Source organism: Pteropus alecto, unplaced genomic scaffold (genome assembly GCF_000325575.1).
Source record: "Pteropus alecto unplaced genomic scaffold, ASM32557v1 scaffold587, whole genome shotgun sequence".
NCBI classification, from domain to species: domain Eukaryota; kingdom Metazoa; phylum Chordata; class Mammalia; order Chiroptera; family Pteropodidae; genus Pteropus; species Pteropus alecto.
This window is the reverse complement of record NW_006439816.1, coordinates 455,396-463,808: the sequence shown is the minus strand read 5'-3', so window position 1 is coordinate 463,808 and position 8,413 is coordinate 455,396.

Below are 8,413 nucleotides of genomic sequence, written 5' to 3'. Positions count from 1 at the left end.
ATGGCATCACAGTGGTGGGTACAGAACTTTATACGGTCACCAAAACTCATGGAATGTACAGCACAAAAAAAAAACCTTAATGTAACCTATAGACTTTAGTTTCTTAATCATATATGTACATCGACTCATAAAAAGAAGAAAACTACATTAAAATATTATTTATCTTCAAGAAATGATAGTGTTGGCCTTAACTGTCCGAGCGTGGGGAGGTACTTATGAGATTGAGGAGAGTGTGTGAAACTTAAGCTGAACACTGGCTCTGCTGCTCATTAGCTGTGGTTTGAGAAAGTTATTTGACTTCTCTGAGATGTGGTTTGTTTGTTTGTTTGTTTGTTTGTTCGTTCGTTCGTTTGTTTCAGAAAAACAGTTAATAGTTGCTACCTTGCAATATTACTGGGAATATTATAAACAGGAATGAATAGAAGAGTTTTAGCATGGTACCTGGCACAGAGTATGTGTTCATTATCTGAAAATCTTTGAAGTAAACAATTGGAAACAACTGAAATGTCCATCAATAGGGGACCAGCTAAATAAATCCTATTGTATGATCTATCCATATCATCAATATTTTCCAGCTATCAAAAAAGATGAGATGGCCCAGAAAGGACAAAACTATAGGGACAGAAAACAGATCAGGGACTTGGGGAAGGGAATGTCTGGGGCAATGGAACTGTCCTGTATCTTGTCGTAGTGGGCATACCACAGTGTGTTTGTCAAAACTCACAAAAATGTACAACAGAAGTGATTTTTACTGTGTATCATTTAAAAAAAGAACAAGATATGGAATGTTATCAAGCTTTTAGAAAAGCGAATTAGTAGCCTGACAATTCTGAAACTTCTCAGAGTACTCAAGGATATTGCTTTCATGTAACAGGAGGACAAACCAAGGGATTTTCCGAAGGTCACATGCAAAGCAGTGGCGAGCCAGGGCTGGAACAGCTTCCTCCCAGCTCCTAGTTCAGGGCTCTTACTCCTACGTTTCATGTGTGACAGTCCACCTAGTTGGTTTTGGGTCTGTTAAGCAACATAAGTAGACGGTGTTTTATTCTAAACTTTCTCCTGACATTCAGTCAGTTGTGAAAACTATAGAAGCTGATTCTTTTACTCATTGAAAAAACTGAGGTAAAAATCATGTAAACGTCACCATTTTAACCATTTTAAAGCGTACTATTTGGCAGCATTTAGTACGTTCGCAATGTGGTGCAGCTGTTACCATTCTCTCGTTCCAGACATTTCCATCACCCCAAATGAAACCCCACGTCCATTAAGCAGTCACTCCTCATGCTCCCCTCCCCCAGCCCCTGGCAACCACTAATCTGCTTTCTGTCTCTATGCATTTACCTGTTCTGGACATTTCATCTACATAGAATCATACCACCTGTGGCCTTTTATGGCTGACTTCTTTCACTTAGAATGTTTTCAAGTACTGATCCATACTATAGTGTGTATCAGAGCTTCATTTCTTTTTATGGCTGAATAATATTCCGTTGTATAGATATGCCACACTTTGGTTATCTATTTATTAGTCGATAGACATTTGGGTTATTTCTACATTTTGGCTCCTGTGAAGAGTACTGATATGGATATTTGTGTACAAGTTTTGTTTGAACACTGGCTTTTGATTCTTTGGGGATATACATCTAGGAGTAGAATTGTGGGATCATATGCTACTTCCACGTTTTTCTTATCGAGGAACCACCAAACTGTTTTCTACAGTGGCTGCATTTTACATTCCCACAAGCAATGTGTCAGTATTCCAGTTTTTCCACATCCTCACCGACACTTATTATTTTGCTTTTTTAAAATTATAGCCATCCTGGTAGGTGTGAAGTAATATCTCAGTGTGGTTTTGATTTGCATTTCCCTGATAACTAATGACATTAAGCATCCTTTCCTGTGCTTATTGACATGTGTATGTCTTCTTTAGCGAAAAGTGTATTAAGTCCTTTGCCTGAGGTTATTTGTCTTTTCATCGTTTAGTTTTAAGAGTTCTTTTTGTATTCTGGATACCAGACCCAATATACGACTTGCAGATATTTCGTCACATTTTGTGGATTGTAATTTCACTCTCTTGATAGTGCGCTTTCAGGCACAAAAATTTCTAATTTTGATAAAGTCCAGTTTACCTATTTTTCTTATGAGTTTTTTTTTTTCATTTTGTTTCTATTTTTTCCTTCTAATTTCAGTGTCATTTCTAAGAAACCATTGTCAAACCCAAGGTCATAAGATTCACCCCCATGGTTTTGGTCTAAGAGTTTTATAGTTTTAGCTTTTACATGTAAGGTTTTAATCCATTTTCAGTAGAATTTTCTGTATGATGAGGTAGGAGTATATGACTCTTTTGCTTGTGGCTATCCAATTGTCTCAGCAGCATTTGTCGAAGAGACTGTTCTCTCCCCATTGAATGTCCTCAGCACCCCTGTAGAACTCAAATAACCATAGATATATGGGTTTATTTCTAGAATCTCGATTCTGTTCTATTGATCTATATTTTTATCCCCATTCCAATATCATACTATTTAGTTTACTGTAGCATTGCAGTAAGTTTAGAACCTGGGAATTGTGAGTCTTCCAAATTTCTTATTCTTTTTCAAGATTACTTGGGCTATTTTGAGTCCCTTTCAATTCCATATGAATTTTTGGATTAGAAAAGGCTACTGGGATTTCAATAGGGATTGAGTTGAATCTGTAGATCACTTTGGGAGTGTTGCCATCTTAATATTAAATCTTCTCATGCATGAACACAGGATATCTCTTTATTTACTTAGGTCTTATTTCATTTCAACAATGTTTTGTAGTTTTCAGTATATAAGTCTCGCACCTCCTTGGTTAAACTTATCCATAAATATTTTATTCTTTTTAAGGTTATTGTAAATGAAAGTGTTTCTTTTTATTATCACAGCGCTCTTTGTTTTAAAAATTGAAAACAAGTTGATTGTTCTGTTACAGACAGAATTATTTTTTCTAAATAATAACAGGAGAGAAAGCTCTTGAGATATTCATGAGTGAAAATTTTTAGAGACACTAAAATAACAATTTAAAAATGCATGTATTCATTCAACAAATAAAATTAAACATGAAATTCTTTCTTAATTTCCTTTTAAGATTGCTTATTGCCAGTGTATAGGAATACAACTGATTTTGGTATGTTGATTTTGTATACTGCAACTTTGCCGAATTAATTACTAGCTCTAATAGTGTTTTGGAGGATTTTTAAGGATTTTCTATATAAAGGGTCATGCCATCTGTCAGTAGAGATAGTTTTACTTTTTTCTTTCCAATTCGGATGCCTTTTCTTTCTTTTCCTTGCTTAATTTCTGTGTCTAAAACTTTCAGAACATTGTCGAATAGAAATTGTGAAATTGGGCATCCTTTTTTTCTCCTGATCTTAGGGGGAAAGCTTTCACTCTCTCACCATTGAGTTTGATGTTAGCTGTGGGTTTTTCATAATTGCCCTTTATCATGTTGAAGAAATTCTCTTCTAATCCTATTTTGTTGAGAGTTTTATTATAAAACATTGTTGGATTTTCCCAAATGATATTTTAACATCAATTGATATGATCGTGTGATTTTTTTTCCTTCATTCTATTAATGTGGTATATTACACTGATAGTTTTTAGTATGTTGAACAACCCTCTCATTCCTCGGATAAATCCCACTTGGTCAAGGAATATAGTTCTTTATAATATACTGCTGGATTCTGTTTGCTGGTGTTTTGTTGAAAATTTTTACATCTACATTCATAAAAGATATTGTTCTATAATTTCCTTTTCTTGTGTTGTCTTTGTCTGGCTTTGGTATCAGGGTAATGCCGACCTCATAGAATGAATTACAAAATATTTTTGGAAGAGTTGGAGGATAATAGGTGTTAATTCTTCTTTAAATGTTTGATAGAATTTACCAGTGAAGCTATCTAGTCCTGGACTTTTCTTTGTTGGGAAGGTTTTGATTACTGACTCAATCTCTTGTTATAGGTACATTCAGATTTTCTACTTCCGCTTGAGTCAATTTTGATAGTTTGTGTTTCTAGGAATTTGTCCATTTCCTTTGGTTCATCTACTTTGTTGACACACAGTTGTTTATAATATTCTCTTAAAATCCATTTCATTTCTGTAAGATCAGTAGTTATGTCTTCACTTTCATTTCTGATTTTAATAATTTGAGTCTTCTTTTTTCTGAATTAGTCTAGGTAATGGTTTATACGTATTGTTGATCTTTTCAAAGAACCAAGTTATAATTTCATCAATTCTCTCTATTGTTTTTCTATTCTCTATTTCATTTACCTGCACTCTGAAGTGCTCTCTTTGGAGTACTTGTCTTTTTCTAGTCCCTTAATTTATAAATTTAAGTTATTGATTTAGGATATTTCTTCTCTTTAAATATAGGCATGTACAGCTGTAAATGTCCCTCTGAGCACTGCTTTCACTGCATCCCATAATTTTGGTATGTTATTTTGTTTTCATCTCAAAGTATTTTCTAATTTCTCTTGTGGTTTCCTCTTTGACTCACTGATTGTTTAAGAGTGTGTTATTTATTTTCCACATAGTTGGGAGGTTCTTGTTTTCAAGTTTTGATTTCTAGTTTAGAAAAGATACTTTGTATGATTTTGAGCTTTTTGAGTGTATTGAGATTTCTTTTATGGCCTAATGTTGGGTCTATCCTGGAGAATGTTCCATATGCACTTGAGAAGAATGTATGTTCTGCTGTTGTTGGGTCTAGTGTTCTCTATATTTCTGTTAGGTCTTGTTAAAATTGATCTTCTGTTTAGAAGATATTGAAGTGTGGGATATTGAGGTCTCCAGCTATTATTACAGAACCATCTGTTTTTCTCTTCAACCTATCAGTTTTTGCTTCATGTGTTTTAGAGCTCTTAGGTATGTATATGTTTATAATTGTTATGTATTCTTGGCGAATCAACTCTTTTATTATTATATAACTTTTTTTTACCGGGTTTTGAGAGTTTGCTATTGTTTTAGGTCAGCTAAATCCTCTGATTTGAGGAAGTGTGTGTGTGTGCGCACACGCTCACATATGTGCTACTAGCCAGTGGGGTACATAGCAAGGGGAAAAGGGGTTACCTGATATTTCATTCCATGGGAGGTCAGAGCATTTTTTTTTTTTTGCTGTCAGCTCTGAAACCAGCACAAATTAACTCCCTATTCTGATAAGATCCTATACTGGGTTGAGAATGAGTCAGTAGACTCATTGTGAAAGAGAACCAGGCCTTCACTGAGGCCTTTCTGAAAATCCAATCTATTCTACACTCAGCAGCAAATATTCTTAGGTCTACAGCATCACTACTCAAAATTAAAAAGCAGTGACAATTTGAGGCTTTTCTTTATCGCTTTCTTCTTTTAGTACATCTTTTTTCCTTTACCTGTTTTTCTTCCTCTGTTTTTCTCCAATTATTTTATATTTCCTCTTTTCTTTCCATCTTTTTTCTTCTCTCCTTCCCCTTTTCTTTGCTCTTCTTTCCCATGCATCTTTCTCTCTGATGTCTCCTTTTCTCTATTATTCCATTTACCCTGTGACTGTTGCATTATTGCACACTGGCCATGAGACTAAATATTTTAAGTTAGCATCAATAGGGATATTAATAGAAGGAATAACCATAATTTTGTTCCTTCGTGTATACAGATTAAAATAAAAAACCTATACTCTCTCACTATCTAACTGGAGCTTCTGTGTTGACAGCAAACATACTGGGGAAAAAAAAGGTTAAAATTTATTTTTTAAAGACTTGGTAAGAACATTATAGTAGTTGGGCCCAAATATCCGCCTTTTCTCTTTATGAAAATTATCTAAATATAAAGATGGAAGTAAGACTCTTCTGTAAGAAATATTTTCTGCAGAGAAAGTCCTTTGGCTTCAAATCCATAAATAACCAGAGTTTCTCAGGTTGTCTGTCACATCAACAGTTGGGGCTGTTCAAAGTCCTGATTGAGGGAATAGTGAAATATAAATGTAGCTAAACATAATGGTGGCAGTAATAACCTTATGTTCCTTTCTGAATGAGGCACTCCTTAATTCTCTTGCAAGTTGATAAGACTTGGAAATCTTTATTGAATTTTATGTTTATTTCCTACCTCTATTATTTTAATCTTCCCTCAGGCTTTAGGCAGACTGGAATGGGCTATGAAGACTTTTGGCAGTTTGAACTTTTTACAAGATGGTGATCTAGCCCTTTAGTTTTGAGGTTGGTGTACTGTGTGTGAGTATATACATTTATCACACACAGTCACTATCTTCGAAAGTGAGGGTGCACATCTTTCTCAGCCATCTCTGCCTTATAAAGCCATTGAAGTAATGTCAAGGTCTGAAGCTAGCACATTCTGGTTCTAGGGAATTTAGGGTCGTTTCCTTGAAGGTTTTGGCCTGATAAAGGACCTTCAAGAGTAGGGAGTAATAATGTGATTGCCTTGAATGGCCCCAACTCTCCTCTGAGAGTTAGGCATAACTTGCTCTCAAATATTACCTTCCCATATGTGGAGAACAGAAAGAGCAATATATTGAAGGCACTTTGGCTTACTGGCAGTATGTCTTTGCTTAGCCGGTGTGGTTGAGCAGCCATGGCTCAGCAAGAAGCAACATGTATCTTAACCATAAAAATACAAGGTTTTTTTTGTTGTTAAACCCCACATAAGAATGGCTTCCACATTGACCTCATTTCTTGGAAAACATGGAACTCTTCCCGGAAAGGAAGCTTATACCATGCACGGTTCCATCCTACTTCATACTGAACCCATCTCTCTGGGATTATTGGTGATTAGAATTCACATGGAACATTCTACTTTGAGCTTTTGTTGGTAAAGCAGCTGGTATTGTTAAGCAAACCCAAGAGAAACTTGTAGGCTCTCTTCCTGCCTCCCACATAGCTAAAAAGGAACCCAGACTGGGTAGATCTGAAAAGGCCTTTGGAGACCATCTGGTTCAACCTTTCATAGTACAGATGGAAAATTCAAGCCCAGAGTTGAAAAAAGGAACTTGCTCAAGGTTACACAGTGAGATAATGGTGGGCCTCTGCCTTCAGAAGACTGTTCTTCCCCAGTTTTATTTTAAGGAGGAATCTGACAGACATATCTGTTCAAACTATTTGTGTGTGCATGTGTTTGTCAACATTGTGCCATATTCCATATGGTTTAACTTTGTTAAAGAAGAAAACATTATTTGGATTAATTTTTTATTTATATAAAAGTTATAAAAATAGTACATAGAGTTCTCATGCACTCTTCACCCAGTTTTTCCTGATGTTATTATGGTACGTTTATCAAAACTAAGAAACCAACATCAGTATATTACTATTAACAGAACTCCAAATTTCATTCAGATGTCACCGGTTTTTCCAGTAATGTCCTTTTTTTTAAAAAAAAAAAAAAATTCCAAGATGCAATCCAGGGTACCACATTGCATTTAATCATCATATGTCCTTAGTCTTCTTTGGTCTGTGGCAATTTCTCACTTTTTCCTTGTTTTTCATAACTTTAACATTTTTGTAGAGTACTGGTCAGATGTTTTACAGAATGTCTCTTAATTTTTGTTAGTCTGATGTTTTTCTCATGATTACACTGGGGTTATTGGTTTTGGAGAAGAATATCACAGAGGCAAAGTGCTATTTTCATCACATTATATCAATAGATAAATAATATCAACAAGACTTATCACTTAGTAACTACCACTACTTAACTTTGATCATTTGCTTAATGTAGTGTTTGCCATGTTTGTCCATTATAAAGTTACTATTTTTTGCCTTTCCATTCTCTATTTTTGGAATTAAGTCACTAACTTGCCCCCTTGGAAGGGGGACTACTACATATCCTATTTGGAATTATCTGTAAGAAAAATGTCTCTTCATCAATGCTTTGTTTGGTCAATCATTTATACTTGTATGGACTCAGATATAGTCAAGTGCTGCATAAAGATGTTCTAGTCAATGATGGACCACAGAAAATAGTGGTCTCATAAGATTATTTATAATGGAGCTGATAAATTCCTACTGTCTGGTGATGTATCTGTCCTAACGTCCTATTGCAACTGAATTACTGTTTGTAGCGCCGCTGGTGTAAACCTACAGCGCTACCAGCCGTACAAAAGCATAGCACGCAGTTACGCACGGTGCACGGTACTGGATGGGCAATGACTGTGTCACTGCTTTATGGACTTACTCTGCTTTGTCATTATGTCGGAGCGCACTCTCTACTTAAAAGGAGTTTCTGTAATCAGGAGCCCGCCTCCCGCCAGCAGCAGCCTCACACACACGATGACCGCATCTCTGATCGCATCACTCCTTTGTGTTGATTGAATCTCGTGTTGTTTCGTAAACCGCTTGGAGCCCGAGCGTCCGGGGTCGTCGGGTCTCCGGCCTGCGCAGTGGCGTCCGGGGCCTTCACGCGCCCTGGCCCCCACCCGCCGACAC